The 18265-nt window shown below is 43.7% G+C and overlaps 1 long non-coding RNA gene across 1 annotated transcript; it reads right to left on the reverse strand.

Moving 5' to 3' along the window:
* Window positions 1–2814: 2814 nt before the first annotated feature.
* On the reverse strand, window positions 2815–18044 carry LOC112445060 (uncharacterized). The gene is made up of 2 exons (XR_003033460.2): window positions 17599–18044; window positions 2815–5649 (listed from the first exon to the last, which is right to left on the reverse strand). It is a non-coding gene; the product is annotated as an uncharacterized lncRNA (long non-coding RNA).
* Between the last annotated feature and the right edge of the window lie 221 nt (window positions 18045–18265).

The following is an 18265-nucleotide window of genomic DNA, read 5'->3' on the forward strand; positions in this document are numbered from 1 at the left end:
GGTAGGCAACAACTGGGGGAGACGGGACATTCTGGGTGAAGAGGCAACTCTCAAGTCCCCATGTTTTCTTGCAGGAACTGGTTTTATAGAAGGTGAACCGCCCCTTCCGTGGTCTTGTCCAGAGAGTCAAATCCCTGCCTGGGGCACCCCTGACCCTAGAGTTGCCTGGGGAGCACCCGAGAAAATGCCTGACCCCTCGAAGAGAGGCAGGGCCTTCCAGGTGGAGAGCCCGAGGGAAGGGGTGGCCTGGTGATCCAGTACTGGCATGGGGAAGGAAGGATGGAGCTAGAGACACTCTGGTGGAGCAGGTTCTCCCCACCTGCTGGGCTCTGGGAAGGGAGACATTTGCCCTTGTGACATAGATCAGAAGTGGGGGAGCTGAACCTGCCTCTGGGTCTCACTGCCTACCTGCCCCCCAGTCTCTGGGAGACCTGGCACAGTGGGATGGGGGAGGGGAGCACAGGCTCCCAAGAGATCTAGAGAGAGAGAGAGGCCCGTGGCAGGGAAGGTGAGAGCAAGTCACAGGCAAGAACTGGGGGACAGTCTGAGCTGATACGGTCACAGGAGAGATGAGTCCCAGAACCCCCTTGGGGAGCAAGGTCCTTACACACAAACCTCCCCACCCCAACCCAAGCCCCATGCAAGGCTTAACCAGGGGTTCCTTGGTGTTGAGTGCCACAGGCCTCTCAGTTTGGGTGGGGGTGTTGGCTGGCTCCTGGGGCCGAGTGTAATAGGAGGGAAGGGATACAATTGGGTGGGGTGGAGCTGAGACCCACGCATGACCCCATGTCTCTGTCTCCAGGCTGCCCTCCTGCTAGGGATCACACAGGAGCATCTGCTCTGGATGGGCCTGCAGCGGTCCTGGCTGTGCTGCTGACTGGTGCACCAGGAGCGGCACTGAGGGGAGCCGGGAGAGGCCCTGGCCCTCACCCCCATCCCACATCCACATCTGCCCCCTCACTGATTGCTCGCGGTCCTGGTCCTCAGTTCCTGGGACTAAGAACCACAGCAGCCTGGTTGCCCCTGGGACAGAGGGGCTGAGCCTCACACCATGTGCCCTTCTCAGCCACCCAGGTCCTGGCCGAAGAGTTCTGCCTGCCTCACCCCGAGGCCTGAGGCTGCACCTGGGCTACCACGTGCCCCCCGCAGATTCCCACAGATGGAAGGGCACTGATGGCTTCCTCCCTTGTGCCAAGTTGCCTGGAAACCCCTGGTCCTGGTGGCCCCTCCTCCACCCCAACTGTGTCCCTCCAGGACCACTTCCAGGAGACTGCCAGCCTTTGGACTGCATCCCTGGAGTTCTGAGAGACTGTGACATGTGCTGCAGGGGAGGAGAGGAGCAGAGGACCAGGGGCCTCCTTGGGGCTGATGTGTAAATGTGCCCTTTTCAAGTTTCGGATCTCACGCTCTGGGTGACTGGATCCCCAGCCGCAGCCTCTTCCTGGGCCAGCCTGAGAGGACCTGGGGAGGGCACTAGGGAGGGTCTTTACTTAATATGTGCGTGCCTGTGTGTGAGTGCGCATGTTGAGTGCATGTGAGTGTGGGGATGTGTGTGTGAATTTGCATGTTCATGCATGAGGGCTTGAGTGTGTGAGCATGGGGATGTGTGGGTGTATGAGTGTGGATGAGTGTATGGGTATGAGTGCACGGATGTGTGTGTGTGAAGGTACTGATGTGAGAGTGTGTGCGGGTGTGAATATACATGTCAGTGTGCATGTGTGAATGCGTGTGTGTGAGTGTTTATGCACACATGAGTGGCTGTGAGTTGCAGAAGGTGCTGAGCTGTTTAGTGGGTGTGCTCTGGGGGACGGGCATCCTGTCCTCCCCAGGCTCCCAGCTCTGTTGGAGCTGCCTGGGTCCTGGGAGGCCGCTTCCTAAAGTGGAGAAAGTATGTTGGAGATTCAGGGGCCCCGGGCTCAGAGACCCATCATCACCTGCAGAGAATCCCCCCTCCCCATGGGGCTCTGGCTGGTGCTGTCCGCCCCCAAAGGTATTGGCTGTGGGAGGGGTGGGGACACGTCCTCAGCACGTGCTCCTGCCACTATTTTTCTTACCATTTTGATCTTGAGTAGTTTGCTGCTGCTGCTGCTCTCCCACCTTTTCCTCATCTCCTCACTAGGCCTCTGCTGCTCTCCTCTGTATGTACTTTATTTATTTAAATTGCAATCTCTTTTTCAGGCAGTGGAGGTTCTACGCCATCACCGACTTGAATAAGACAGCTTTCCCTTTTCTGTGTGTGATGAACTCTCCACCAGTCAGCGCAGTCTGGTCAGAGAAATGTTCTTGTTTTCAGTGTTGTCAAATCTTGTGTCTATCTAAGTTAATAAAAAAAATTATTTTAGTTCAAAAAAAAAAAAAAAAGGAGGCCTCTTGTTTCTGGTGTGGTGCCCCCTTGGAGGAGAGGGTCTGTTGGTGAGCTCACCCGACTCTGGTGGCCAGAAGCTGGGGGAGGGGAGCATCCTGAGGGCTATAATTGGGTGGGGTCATGGCAGGAAACCAGTGAATGTTATACTTCATATTAATAGAACAAAGGGGTAATACATAATCATTCCAAAAGATTTAAAACATGGATTTGGTGAAATTCAGTACCCATTCATGATTTTAAAAACTTTTAAGAACATTGAAATTGTTAGGAACTCATTCTTCTGGCAAATAGTCTATAAAAAACCTCAGTGTGCATAATATTTAATGGTGAAAGAATGTTCCTAATATTGGGAACAATGCATGGTGTCTACTCTTGCCATTTCTATTCATCATTGTAGTGGAAGCTTGAGCAAATGGAATAAGCCCCCTACCCTGACAAATCCATCCGAATTGGAAAGGAAGAAATAAAGCTTTATTTATTCACAGATCATCCTGTATGGAGAAAATAACAAAGCACAGACACAAAAAAGCCACTAGACCCATAAACAAATTTAGCAAGGCCAACAGGACACAATATCAACATCAAAATATCGCTTATACTTGTACATACTAGCACAAAAAATTCCAAAAATGAAATTAAGAAAGCAACTGGATACGTAATAGCCTTCAAAAGAATAAAACATTAGGGATAAATCCCATAAAAAATGAATAAGACCTGCAAACTAAAACTTAAAACATTATAAGACATAGCTGAGAAAATTTAAACTTAGTAAAGATAGTTCATGGATTGGGAGACTCAATATGGCAACCTTCCCCAAGATTTAGCCCAATATCTATCAAAATCTCAGCTGAATTTCCTGTAGAAATTGACAAGCTGATCTTAAAATATATGCGGAATATACATTTATATCACCTTAAATAGCCAAAACATTTTGAAAAAGGAAAACAGTTGAAGGATTTATCATACCTATTCCAGAAGTCATAAAGCCACAGTAATCAAAACAGTATGAATCTTGTACAAAGATAGTCACGTAGATCAGTGGAACAGATTGAGAAAGTATGAACAAATCCTTAAATTTATGATGAGATGGGTCTTCTATTATGGCAAAATACACAACAAATGTCGCCATTTTAACCATTTTAAAGTACCAAATTCAGTAGCATGAAGTACATCCCCAATATGTAACCATCACCATTATCTAATTCTAGAATATTTCCATCACCACAGATGAGAACACCATGTGCATTGTCAGTCTTCATTACCTCCCTACCCTACTCCTTGGCAAATACAAATATGCTTTCTGTCTCTATGTATATACTTTTTATGGGTATTTCATACAAATGGAATCATATGATATGTAACCTTTTATACCTGGCTTCTTAGTGTAATATTTTGTAGTTCATTCACATTATCTGTAGTTCATTCACATTATTGTATGTTTCTTTTAATGGGAGAATAATATTCCATTTTATGGATATATGACATTTTATTTATCCAGTCATATGTTTGTGGACATTTGTGTTGTTTCTACCTTTTTGCCATTGTGAATAGGGTTACTATGGACATTCAAGTACAGGTTTTGTTTGAACACCTGATTTCAATTTTGGGGGTCCACAACTAGGAGTAGAATTGCTGGATAACATGTTAATTCTATGTTTAACTAATGGAAGAACTCACCAAACTGTTTTACATAGAGGCTGCACCATTTACAGTCCCACTTAGTAATGTATGATGATTCCACACTCTCCAACAGTTGTTATTTTTCTTTTCTAATTTACGGTTATCCTAGTATGTGTGAAGCAATTTTCATGTGCATTTCCCTAAGGCTAATGATGTGAAATTGGACTTCCTGGTGGTTCAGACAGTAAAGAATCTGCCTGCAGTGCAGGAGACCAGGGTTTGATCCCTAGGTTGGGAAGATCCCCTGGAGAAAGTAATGGCTACCCACTCCGGTATTCTTGCCTGGAGAATTTCATGGACAGAGGAGCCTGGTGGGCTACAGTCCCTGGAATTGCAAAAGAGTTGGACATGACTGAGCAGCTGACACTTTCAACTTTCAATGACGTGGAGCATCTGTTCATTTGTTTGGTAGCCATTTATATGTTTTCTTTGCAGAAATACTAGTACTTTGGGATAAATTTTACAAAATTTCTGGAAGACCTGTACACTGAAAATTACAGAAGGAATTAAATACTACAAACATAAATTGATATCTCATGCTCACAGATTTGAACACTCAATATTGCTGGATGGGAGCTCTAGAAAACTGGCCTATAGATTCAATGCATTCCCAATGAAGCAACAGTAGGACTTTGAAGATAAACTGACAAAGTGATTCCACCTTTCCATAGAAATACAAAAGGCTAAGGAGAGCCAAAATTTTTGAAAAAGAACAAAGATGCAGGATTTATACTACTTCATTTCAAAACTTGATATAGATCAACAATAATTCAGTGTGATCTTGGTATAAAGATAGATTTACAGATCAATGGATGAGAACAGAGTTCACAATATACTCAAAACTATATGGACGATTGCCTTTTTTTAATTTATTTTAATTGGAAGCTAATTAAGAGGTGGATGAAACTATTATACAGAGTGAAGTAAGTCAGAAGGACTATTGCCTTCTGACTGAGGTGTAAATGCAGTACAACAGAGAAAAATAACATTTTCAACAAAATACTGGAAACATTGGAAAAGCACATCTTTAAAAACAAAAAAACTCACATAACATACAAAAATTAACTAGATATCATGAGACAACACCAAAATACATGCCACCTGCAAAGTAGTGCAGTACTGAGAAGCACTACTCCCTGGAAGCTTGAGGGCCAAGAGGTTGACGTAAGTGAACTGTGTTGTACAAACAAACTAAGGAAGATTCATAATGATGCACCCAAAGCTACACAACTAGTGGGTGGGAGATGCAAGGTAGCAGCCAGGTTTCCTGACTTTCGGCTTAGGCTTCTCTGCACTATTCTGGTCAGTTGCACCCTGTGGCAGATTCCCTCTGATCCCAGAGGACAAGTTCATGCCTTGTTTCTGGGACAAAGCCCCTGTCATGTGTCCTTGCATCTAAATCCATGACTTGTGGGACTTCCCTGGAGGTCCAGTAGTTAAGATTTCAGCCTCGGGGGCTCCCCAGGTGGTTCACTGGTTGAGACTCAGCCTGCCAGTGCATGACACGTGGCTTCGATCCCTGGTCCGGGAAGATTCCACTTTGCACGGAGTAACGAAGCTGGGCTCCACAACTGTGGAAGCCCTGGTGCCCTAGGTCCTGTGCTCTGAAACGAGAAGTCAGGGCAATGAGAAGTCTGAACGCTGCAAAAAAGAGTATCCCTGGCTCACCGCAGCTAGAGAAAGGCCCACCACAGCAACAAAGACCCAGCTGCTGCTGCTAAGTCGCTTCAGTCGTGTCCGACTCTGTGCAACCCCATAGACAGCCTCCCTGTCCCTGGGATTCTTCAGGCAAGAACACTGGAGTGGGTTGCCATTTCCTCCTCCAATGCATGAAAGTAAAAAGTGAAAGTGAAGTCGCTCAGTCATGTCCGACTCTTAGCGACCCCATGGACTGCAGCCCACCAGGCTCCTCCATCCATGGGATTCTCCAGGCAAGAGTACTGGAGTGGGGTGCCATTGCCTTCTCCAAAGACCCAGCACAGCCAAAGTAAATATATAAATAAAAAATAATAAAGAACCTATGAACTGATTATGTGGTTCTGATATCCATGTTAGTGGAGCATCACCATCTGCTGGTTGATTCCTTGAACTATATCAGAAAGCCCTTGGGGTGTTGTGTTGCCAAAGGCTTCACCACAGACACAGTCACTGCTGCACAGCCAGTTTTGATAAGGTCAAGAGAAGAAAGAGAAGATAGCTTTTGGGGCACAGGAAGGGAGTGGGGGTGTGGTGGATGTCAACGTGAGGCTACAGAATCTTGTATAACTCGAAAATATATTTGAGCAGCGTCTTCTACTTGTGGATTCTTTGAACTGCATCAGAAAGGTCCAGGGGAGATGTGTTCCTAAGGCCTCAACAACAGGAACAGTCATCTGAGAAGAGTCAGTTTTGATAAGGGCAAGAGGAGAAAGAGAAGTTAGGTCTTGGGGCACAGCATAGGAGTGGGAGGAGCGGATGTCAATGTGAGGCCGTAGAGCCTAGTGTAACTCAATAACCTACCATCTGCTGGTGGATCTCATGAACTATATCAGAAAGCCCTGGCGATGTGTTGGCCACTCATTTTACATCAATCAATGAACACTGACCAAGGGGAACATTGACCACGTGGAAGCAGTCTATCCTCCAGGATAAATCTTTGTTACTGATCAGCTTGATTCAGAGCTGATCAGACGAGCTCCACAGTCTCAGGACCTCAAAAGGCAAGGCACTGGCTGAAGCTTGCAAGGGCATGATGACTAAAGTTCTGCCTCTGACCTTCCATCCACACCAGCAGTGAGAGCCCTTAAGCCACTTCTGTAGTATATGCTTGCTTGCTACTCAAAGTGTGGTCTAGGGACCAGCAGCATTAGCATCACCTGGGAATTTCTGACTCTGAGGCCTCCATCACAGGCCTATTGAACCAGGACTTGCACTTTCATAATATGCCTGGTGATTCCATGCACATTAAAGTTTGAGAAGCACTACACCCTGGTAGCTTGAGGACCGAGAGGTTAACGTAAGTGAACTGTATTTTAAGTGAGTTTAAGGCAAAACTAATACAATTATGTAAAGTTTAAAAATAAAATAAAATTTAAAGACTCACAATGATGTACAAAAGCCACAGAACTAGGGGTGGGAGATTCAAGGTTAGCAGCCAGTTTGCTTGATTTCAGCTCAGGCATTTCTTCACGATTTTGGTCAGTTGCACCCTGTTCATGCTTTGTTTCTTGGACCAAGCTCCCGTCATATGTCTGCATCTAAATCTATGACCTGGGGGAACTTCCACAGTGGTCCAGTAGTTAAGACTTCACCTTCCAGGTCTTCCCTTGGGGTCCCAGTGGTTAAGATTCCACCTGCCAGTGCAGGGGACAGAGGTTCAATTTCTGGTACAGGAAGACCCCACATGCCAAGGGGGAACTAAGCCAGGGCGCCACAACTATTGAAGCCATTACTAGGGCCTGTGCTAGGAAACAAGTCACAGCAATGAGAAGCTCATAAAATTGAACCAAGAGAAGCCCTGGATCGCTGCAACTAGATAAAAGCCCACTGAAGCAAGGATGACCCATCACAGTCAAATAAATACATAAATAAAAAAAGGAACCTGTTACCTGATTATGTGCTTCCGATTTCTATGCTAGTGGAGAAGAGCCATCTGCTGGTGGATTCCTTGAATTACATCAGAAGTCCCTTGGAGTATTGTGTTGCTAAGGTCTTCAGACACAGAGACAGTCACCCTCGCACAATTTTGATATGAACAAAAGAAGAAAGAGAAGAGAGGTCTTGAGGCACAGGAAGGGAGTGGGAGTAGATATCACTGTGAGACTGTGGAGCCAAGGAGAACTCGAAGAGCTAGTGAATCAGTGCCTTCTGATGGTGTATTCCTTGAACTACATCTGAGAGCCATGGAGGTGTTGTGTCAACAAGGCTTTCAGCAACAGGGAGAGTCACTCCTGCACAGTCACGTTTGATAAGGGCAAGAGAAGAAAGAAAAGACAGGTCTTGGGGCACAGGAAGGGAGTGGGAGAGTAAATGTCAATGTGAGGCTGTAGAGCCAGGTAGAATTCAGGAAATGTAGTGTAGCAGCACCATCTGCTAGTGGATTTGTTGAACTAAATCAGAAAAGCCTGTGGGTGTTGTGTTGCCAAGGCCTTCAGTCACAGGGACAGTGCCTACTGCACACCCAGTCTTCAGAAGAGCAAGTAAGAAAGAGAAGAGAGGTCTTGGGGTACAGGAAGAAAGTAGGGGGAGTATATCTCAATGTGAGACTGTAGATACTTAAATAACTGGAAAACTTAGTGGGGCAGCGCCATCTGCATGTGGAATTCTTGAAGGACATCACAAAGCCTTGTGGGTGTTATGTGTCCATGACCTTCAGGTACAGGAACAGCCATCCAGCACAGACAGTTTTGATATGGGCAAGATGAGAAAGAGAAGGGGGGTGGTCCCAAGATGGTGGAGGAAAAGGATAGGGAGACCACTTTCCCACCCCCAAATTCATCAAAAGATCGTTTGAATGTTGAGCAACTTCCACAAAATAATTTCTGAACACTGGCAGAGGACACCAGGCACGCAGAAAAGCAGCCCAATCTATTCAAAAGGAGGTAGGACAAAATATAAAAGATGAAAACAGACAAAAGATTTAGGGACAGAGACCCGTCCTGGAAAGGGAGTTGTGAAGGAGAAGTTTCCACATTGTAGAAAACCGTTTCATAGGTGTGTCTGTGGGGAGTTTTGGGATCTCAGCGGGCAACATAACAGGACGGGGGGGATACCCTACAGAATATGCGCCTAACCACAACTACAAGCAGAGATGGAGAAGCGGCACAGACACTCTCTTCCACCAGCAGCAGGTGGGGGCTGGACTGGGAGGTACAGGCTGCATCATTGGTCCTTACGGTAAGGACCGGGCCTGAATGCCCTGAGGACAATCTGAGGAAGCCAATGTGAGATAGCAACCTAAACCGTGGGATTGCTAGAGAGATGAAAAACAAGAAATAAACCTTTCCTGTGAAAGGCTCTAATGCCACAGGATGACCCCTGGTGTGCTCACAGAACAAAGGATTGAGCGAATACCAAATGAGAGCAAGCCAGCTGCCATTTAGGGCCCTCCCTCCCCAGTGCCAGAGAGGCAGCTGTGTCACAGCCAGAGCCGGAAGACAAGGGGCTGCTGCAATCTTGGCCCCAGAGACTGCATCTTCTATCAAACTGTGAGCAGGCTTCCAGTTGCTAATCATGTCCTCCTGGGATACTGGACAGTTCACATCTGCCAGGAGTGTCACAACCTGAGATCAGCTCCCCAGAGGAGATACATAGCACACCTGAGGCTGTCACAGTGCACCTAGGAAACCAAGTGGCCAGGACCGGGGCGGTGCACAAGATGCATGGCCCACCTGGGACAGTGCACTCACCAAGCGCCCAGTTACCTGAGTTGCTCAGACCTGGGAAAGGCACAAAACCCACAGCCCATCTGGGTCTGTGCCCCTGCAGAACACCCTAGAACCTGAGCAGCTTAGACCTGGGAAGTGCACAAAATGCAGGGCCCACTTGGGACAATGCCCTTGCAGAGCACCCTGGAGCCTGAGCAGGGTGGACCCAGGAAGGACACGCCGCCTTGGGCTGTGGCAAACCCAGTGTGGTCCATCCACTGCAAGCACTCCCCACACATGCCAGTGGTATTTGTTTGCAGTGCCCCTCCCTCCCCACAACACAACTAAACAAATGAGCCTAAATAAGTGGCCACCTTCGCCCCCTTGTATCAGGGCAGAAATTAGACATGGAAGAGAACTGAAAACAGAGGAAGCCAAAATAAACAAAGAAGGGGGAACCACTCTGAAAGTGACAAGTGCCACAGATTAAAACCCTGCAGTTAATGTTGAGACTGTGCACTTGAGAGGCACCTATAGACCTTGAAAACAAGGTCTCAAGCCAGAGATGAGCCAGAATATACATAAGATATATATGCCAGATACACAAGCCAGAATAAGGGGTTATCTGACTGGTTCCAAATAGGAAAAGGAGTACGTCAAGGCTGTATATTGTCACCCTGCTTATTTAACTTATATGCAGAGTACATCATGAGAAACACTGACTGGAAGAAGCACAAGCTGGAATCAAGATTGCCGGGAGAAATATCAATAACCTCAGATATGCAGATGACACCACTCTTATGGCAGAAAAAGAAGAGGAACTAAAAAGCCTCTTGATGAAAGTGAAAGTGGAGAGTGAAAAAGTTGGCTTAAAGCTCAACATTCAGAAAACGAAGATCATGGCATCTGGTCCCATCACTTCATGGGAAATAGATGGGGAAACAGTGGAAACAGTGTCAGACTTTATTTTTGGGGACTCCAAAATCACTGCAGATGGTGACTGCAGCCATGAAATTAAAAGACGCTTACTCCTTGGAAGGAAAGTTATGACCAACCTAGATAGCGTATTCAAAAGCAGAGACATTACTTTGCCAACAAAGGTCCGGCTAGTCAAGGCTATGGTTTTTCCTGTGGTCATGTATGGATGTGAGAGTTGGACTGTGAAGAAGGCTGAGTGCTGAAGAATTGATGCTTTTGAACCGTGGTGTTGGAGAAGACCCTTGAGAGTCCCTTGGACTGCAAGGAGATCCAACCAGTCCATTCTGAAGGAGATCAGCCCTGGGATTTCTTTGGAAGGAATGATGCTAAAGGTGAAACTCCAGTACTTTGGCCACCTCATGCAAGAGTTGACTCATTGGAAAAGACTCTGATGCTGGGAGGGATTGGGGGCAGGAGGAGAAGGGGACGACAGAGGATGAGATGGCTGGATGGCATCACTGACTCAATGGACGCGAGTCTGAGTGAACTCCGGGAGTTGGTGATGGACAGGGAGGCCTGGCGTGCTGCGATTCATGGGGTTGCAAAGAGTCGGACACGACTGAGCGACTGATCTGATCTGATCTGATCTGATCTGATGAGACACAAACGCTCTGAGTGATCAGGCCTCATCACTGGCCCCGAATTGAATTCCTCTCCTCCGCAGGCCAAGAACCCTGCCATCTTTCACGGTCAACAACCTTTCACCTTGGGGCACAGAAGTCTGACACAGGCCAGTGCTACCTGAGCACGTGGACCCAATATTTCCCATGACCCATGCTTTAGAAAAGTCTGACTTGGGCCAGAATCAATTGATGCCCTGAACCTCACATTTCCTATCCTATTTGTGACACAAATTATGACTCAGGCCAGAGCTAAGTTACCACCCAGGCCCAACATTTTCCAATTTCCTTGTGGCACAGAAATTTGACTCAGGCCAGACCTAACTTACACCCCGACCCAACTTTTCTCATGCTCCGTCCACCAAAAAAGCCGGACTTGGTCAAGAGCCTATCTCACACCTGGACCCATCATTTCCCTTGACCCTGGCTTTAGTGAACTATGACTGTGGCCAAAGCTGACTGACTACCCTGACCAAATATTTCTGATGAACTTCGAGGCACACAATTCTGATTCAGGCTAGAGGCACCTTACTCTCTAGACCCAACATTTCTCACAACCCTTGTTTTAGAGCAGTCTGATGTATGCCAGAGCCAACTTACATGCGGAACCCCTCCTTTTGAACCCCTTTTGCAGCATTTAATTCTGACACACCAGAGGAAACTTACCACATGGATGCAACATTTCCCATGACCCTTACTTTAGAGAAGTCAGACTCAGGCTGCCAGAATACAGAAAGGCCACCCCAAACACAGCAATGTAAACAAGATGAAAAGGCAGAGAAATACCCAGCATGTAAAGGAACAGGACAAATGCCCAACAAACCAAACAAAAGAGGAAGAGATAGGGAATCTACCTGATAAAGAAGTCTGAATAATGATAGTGAAAATGATCGAAAATCTTGAAAACAAATTGGAGTTACAGATAAACAGCCTGGAGACAAGGATCGAAAAGATGCAAGAAAGGTTTAACAAGGACCTAGAAGAAATAAAAAAGAGTCAATATATAATGAATAATGCAATAAATGAGATTAAAAAACACTCTGGAGGGAAGCAACCGTAGAATAACAGAGGCAGAAGATAGGATAAGTCAGGTAGAAGATCGAGTGATAGAAATAAATGAAACAGAAAGGGAAAAAGAAAAAAGAATTAAAAGAAATGAGGACAACCTCAGAGACCTCTGGGACAATGGTAAACGCCCCAACATCCAAATCATAGGAGTCCCAGAAGAAGACAAAAAGAAAGACCATGAGAAAATACTTGAGGAGATAATAGTTGAAAACTTCCCTAAAATGGGGAAGGAAATAATCACCCAAGTCCAAGAAACTCAGAGAGTCCCAAACAGGATAAACCCAAGGTGAAACACCCCAAGACACATATTAATCAAAAGAACAAAGATCATACACAAAGAACAAATATTAAAAGCAGCCAGGGAAAAACAACAAATAACACACAAGGGGATTCCCATAAGGATAACAGCTGATCTTTCAATAGAAACTCTTCAGGCCAGGAGGGAATGGCAGGACATACTTAAAGTGATGAAAGAAAATAACCTACAGCCCAGATTACTGTACCCAGAAAGGATCTCATTCAAATATGAAGGAGAAATCAAAAGCTTTACATACCAGCAAAAGCTGAGAGAATATGGCACCACCAAACCAGCTCTCCAAAAAAGCTAAAGGATCTTCTCTAGACAGGAAACACAGAAAGGGTGTATAAACTCGAACCCAAAACAATAAAGTAAGTGGCAACAGGATCATACTTATCAATAATTACCTTGAACATAAGTGGGTTGAATGCCCCAACCAAAAGACAAAGACTGGCTTAATGGATACAAAAACATAACCCCTATATGTGTTGTCTACAAGAGACTCACCTCGAAACAAGGGACACATACAGACTGAAAGTAAAGGCTAGCAAAAGATATTCCATGCAAATAGAGACCAAAAGAAAGCAGGAGTAGCAATACTCATATCAGATAAAATAGACTTTAAAACAAAGGCTGTGAAAAGAGACAAAGAAGGACACTACATAATGATCAAAGGATCAATCCAAGAAGAAGATATAACAATCATAAATATATATGCACCCAACATAGGAGCACCACAATATGTAAGACAAATGCTAACAAGTATGAAAGGGAAAATTAACAATAACACAATAATAGTGGGAGACTTTAATACCCCACTCATGCCTATGGATAGATCAACTAAACAGAAAATCAACAAGGAAACACAAACTTTAAATGATACAATAGACCAGTTAGACCTACTTGATATCTATAGGACATTTTACCCCAAAACAATGAATTTCACCTTTTTCTCAAGCACACATGGAACCTTCTCCAGGATAGATCACATCCCTGGCCATAAATCTAGCCTTGGTAAATTCAAAAAAAAAAAAAACCTGAAATCATTCTAACCATTCTTTCTTACCACAATGCAGTAAGATAGATCTGAATTACAGGAGAGAAACAATTAAAAATTCCAACATATAGAGGCTGAACAACACGCTGCTGAATAAACAACAATCACAGAAGAAATCAAAACAGAAATCAAAATATGCATAGAAACGAATAAAAATGAAAACACAACAACCCAAAACCTATGGGACACTGTAAAAGCAGTGCTAAGGGGAAGGTTCATAGCAACACAGGCTTACCTCAAGAAACAAGAAAAAAAGTCTAATAAATAACCTAACCCTACACCTAAAGCAACTTGAAAAGGAAGAAATTATGAACCCCAGGGTTAGTAGAAGGAAAGAAATCTTAAAAATTAGGGCAGAAATAAATGCAAAAGAAACAAAAGAGACCATAGCAAAAATCAACAAAACCAAAAGCTGGTTCTTTGAGAAGTTAGATAAAATTGACAAACATTAGCCAGACTCATCAAGAAACAAAGAGAGAAAAATCAAATCAACAAAATTAGAAATGAAAATGGAGAGATCACAACAGACAACACAGAAATACAAAGGATCATAACAGACTATTATCAGTAACTATATGCAAATAAAATGGACAACTTGGAAGAAATGGACAAATTCTTAGAAAAGTACAACTTTCCAAAATTGAACCGGGAAGAATAGAAAATCTTAACAGACCCATCACAAACATGGAAATTGAAACTGTAATCATAAATCTTCCAACAAACAAAAGCCCAGGACCAGATGGCTTCACAGCTGAATTCTACTAAAAATTTAGAGAACTAACACCTATCCTACTCAAACTCTTCCAGAAAATTGCAGAAGGCAAACTTCCAAGCTCATTCTATGAAGCCACCCTAATACCAAAACCTGACAAAGATGCCACAAAAAAAGAAACTACAGGCCAATATCACTGATGAACATATATGCAAAAATCCTTAACAAAATTCTAGCGAACAGAATCCAACAACATATTAAAAAGATCATACATCAACCAAGTGGGCTTTATCCCAGGGATGCAAGTATTCTTCAATATCCGCAAATCAATGTAATACACCACATTAACAAATTGAAAAATAAAAACCATCTGATTATCTCAATAGATGCAGAGAAAGCCTTTGACAAATTCAACATCCATTTATGATAAAACCCCTCCAGAAAGCAGGCATAGAAGGAACATACCTCAACATAGTAAAAGCTATATATGACAAACCCTCAGCAAACATTATCCTCAATGGTGAAAAATTGAAAGCATTTCCCCTAAAGTCAGGAACAAGACAAAGGTGCCCACTCTCACCACTACTATTCAACATAATTTTGGAAGTTTTGGCCACAGAAATCAGAGAAGAAAAAGAAATAAAAGGAATCCAGATTGGAAAAGAAGAAGTAAAACTCTCACTGTTTGCAGATGACATGATCCTCTACATAGGAAAACCCTAAACTCCACCAGAAATTACTAGAGCTAATATACAAATATAGTAAAGTTGCAGGATATAAAATTAACACACAGAAATCCCTTGCATTCCTATATACTAACAATGAGAAAACTGAAGGAGAAATTAAGGAAACAATTCCATTCACAACATTGCAACAAAAGAATAAAATACTTAGGAATATATCTACCTAAAGAAACTAAAGACCTATATATAGAAAACTATAAAACACTGGTGAAAGAAATCAAAGAGGACACTAATAGATGGAGAAATATACCATGTTCATGGATTGGAAGAATCAATATAGTGAAAATGAGTATACTACCCAAAGCAATTTATAGATTCAACACAATCCCTATCAAGCTACCAGCAGTATTCTTCACAGAGCTAGAACAAATAATTTCACAATTTGTATGGAAATACAAAAAACCTCAAATAGCCAAAGCTATCTTGAGAAAGAAGAATGGAACTGGAGGAATCAACCTACCTGACTTCAGGCTGTACTACAAAGCCACAGTTATCAAGACAGTATGGTACTGGCACAAAGACAAAATATTGATCAATGGAATAAAATAGAAAGCCCAGAGATAAATCCACGCACATATGGACACCTTATCTTTGACAAAGGAGGCAAGAATATACAATGGATTAAAGACAATCTCTTTAAACAAGTGGTGCTGGGAAATCTGGTCAACCACTTGTAAAAGAATGAAACTGGACCACTTTCTAACACCATACACAAAAATAAACTCAAAATGGATTAAAGATCTAAACGTAAGACCAGAAACTATAAAACTCCTAGAGGAGAACATAGGCAAAACACTCTCCGACATACATCACAGCAGGATCCTCTATGACCCACCTCCCAGAATATTGGAAATAAAAGCAAAAATAAACAAATGGGACCTAATTAACCTTAAAAGCTTCTGCACATCAAAGGAAACTATTACCAAGGTGAAAAGACAGCCTTCAGAATGGGAGAAAATAATAGCAAATGAAGCAACCGACAAACAACTAATCTCAAAAATATACAAGCAACTCCTACAGCTCAACTCCAGAAAAATAAACGACCCAATCAAAAAATGGGCCAAAGAACTAAACAGACATTTCTCCAAAGAAGACATACAGATGGCTAACAAACACATGAAAAGATGCTCAACATCACTCCTTATCAGAGAAATGCAAATCAAAACCACTATGAGGTACCATTTCACACCAGTCAGAATGGCTGCGATCCAAAAGTCTACGAATAATAAATGCTGGAGAGGGTGTGGAGAAAAGGGAACCCTCTTACACTGTTGGTGGGAATGCAAACTAGTACAGCCACTATGGAGAACAGTGTGGAGATTCCTTAAAAAACTGGAAATAGAACTGCCTTATGATCCAGCAACCCCACTGCTGGGCATACACACTGAGGAAACCAGAAGGGAAAGAGACATGTGTACCCCAATGCTCATCGCAGCACTGTTTATAATAGCCAAGACATGGAAGCAACCTAGATGTCCATCAGCAGATGAATGGATAAGAAAGCTGTGGTACATATACACAATGGAGTATTACTCAGCCATTAAAAAGAATACATTTGAATCAGTTCTAATGAGGTGGATGAAACTGGAGGCCTATTATACAGAGTGAAGTAAGCCAGAAAGAAAAACACCAATACAGTATACTAACGCATATATATGGAATTTAGAAAGACAGTAACGATAACCTGTATATGAGACAGCAAAAGAGACACAGTATGTATTGAAGTCTTTTGGACTCTGTGGGAGAAGGCAAGGCGGTGATGATATGGAGAAGGGCATTGAAACATGTAAATTATCATATGGGAAACAAATCGCCAGTCCAGGTTGATGCATGAGACAGGGTGCTCGGGGGCTGGTGCACTTGGATGACCCAGAGGGATGGGATGGGAAGGGAGGTGGGAGGGGGTTTCAGGATGGGGAACACATGTTACACCATGGTGATTCAAGTCAATGTATGGCAAAAACCAATACAATATTGTAAAGTAAAATAAATAAACAGAAAAAAAAAAAGAAAAAGATAATTGAGACAATATAGAAAATGTGGATCCATATTTGGGCTAGCTCCTTCTCACCAGATGGGAGAATAGCAACAGGGTTCATGTTCAACAGTTAACAATGCTTATAAAATTGCATATTTCACTGAACAAAAACTATTTTAAGTATATGAAATAAAACTGTGTAAACTAGCAAAAAAAAAAAAGTTAACCAACGAATGATATTAAACTTAAAGCCATTTTGTTAAATTAAAATACAAAAACACCAAGGCAGCCAAAGGCTGTCAGCTGAACGCAGCAACGCTCGCTCAGAGCTACTTTCTCGTTTCACGTGGAAAATAACAAAAACGGCCTCAATGGTTAAGGTCACAAAAATGGTCAACATCAACACTTGAACCAACCTGGCACACAATATACCCACCACAAACGCATAACAGTACAAGGCGGCAATCAGCTCCATGGCGACCAAAGTCACCGGACTGTGCGCCATCCCCACAACCACCAGCCAACGGCACCCACCCTTTTCTCACAGTAAGCCACAAACACTACAAACATTAAGACCATGAAGGGGAAATGGGGTTCTCGAGACCCACAATTAAACAAAGAAAATTTCTCCAAGTTTCATCGGGCTGTTACAATAACGCCGAACACCAAACCCGGAAGTGCCTGAGAGACCTCTGCCATCCACCCAGAAGCTGACCGAAACATCTGTCATTGTCCATTAGGACACACCACCTACCTGACTCTCCAAATCACACCGGAGACAGCCAAATATGAATAGAGTAAGTAAAACGAATGCTTTTGGGATCTCAGGAAAGGGACCTGCCACGTCAAATCCTAACTGAGGAGAATGGTGGATGGAAACTCCACAGGACAATCCAGACAGTCGGAAGCTTAGTCTTGCGCTTGCTCACAAGCTAGGGCTTCTTCAACAAGGTTTCCACGGCCCCGCCTCCCAACGTCGTCATTGGCGGGTCTGAGATGATTGATGGGGCGATTGTCCATTCCACTCACGTAGGTCTACTGGAGGGAAACGGTTTTCCAAGGCCCAGCTGAAGTAATGAAATCTCTGCTCATATTCCTATGAGTTTCTCTATGTGTGTCCATCCTTCAATGCCTAGCTCTACTTCTTGGATCTTTACCCAGATTCTGTGCTTTGTTTCTTATCATCTTAGACTTTGGAAACAGTGCACATTCAGTTTACCCAGGCCTAGGGCTATTACCTCCCCCTCCAGGAAGCCATCTGAACTTTACTCCTTCCAGGCATAATGTGAGTTTTTCATATTAGATATGGACATGGAGATATACCAGAGCAGAGTTGCAGGGGAATTGTTTATGAACTCTGGGATCAGATAGTACTGGGCTGGGAACAGTGGGAAGGAACCAAGGTTTGCACTTGGAAATTT

This window comes from Bos taurus, chromosome X, assembly GCF_002263795.3.
Source record: "Bos taurus isolate L1 Dominette 01449 registration number 42190680 breed Hereford chromosome X, ARS-UCD2.0, whole genome shotgun sequence".
Taxonomy (NCBI): domain Eukaryota; kingdom Metazoa; phylum Chordata; class Mammalia; order Artiodactyla; family Bovidae; genus Bos; species Bos taurus.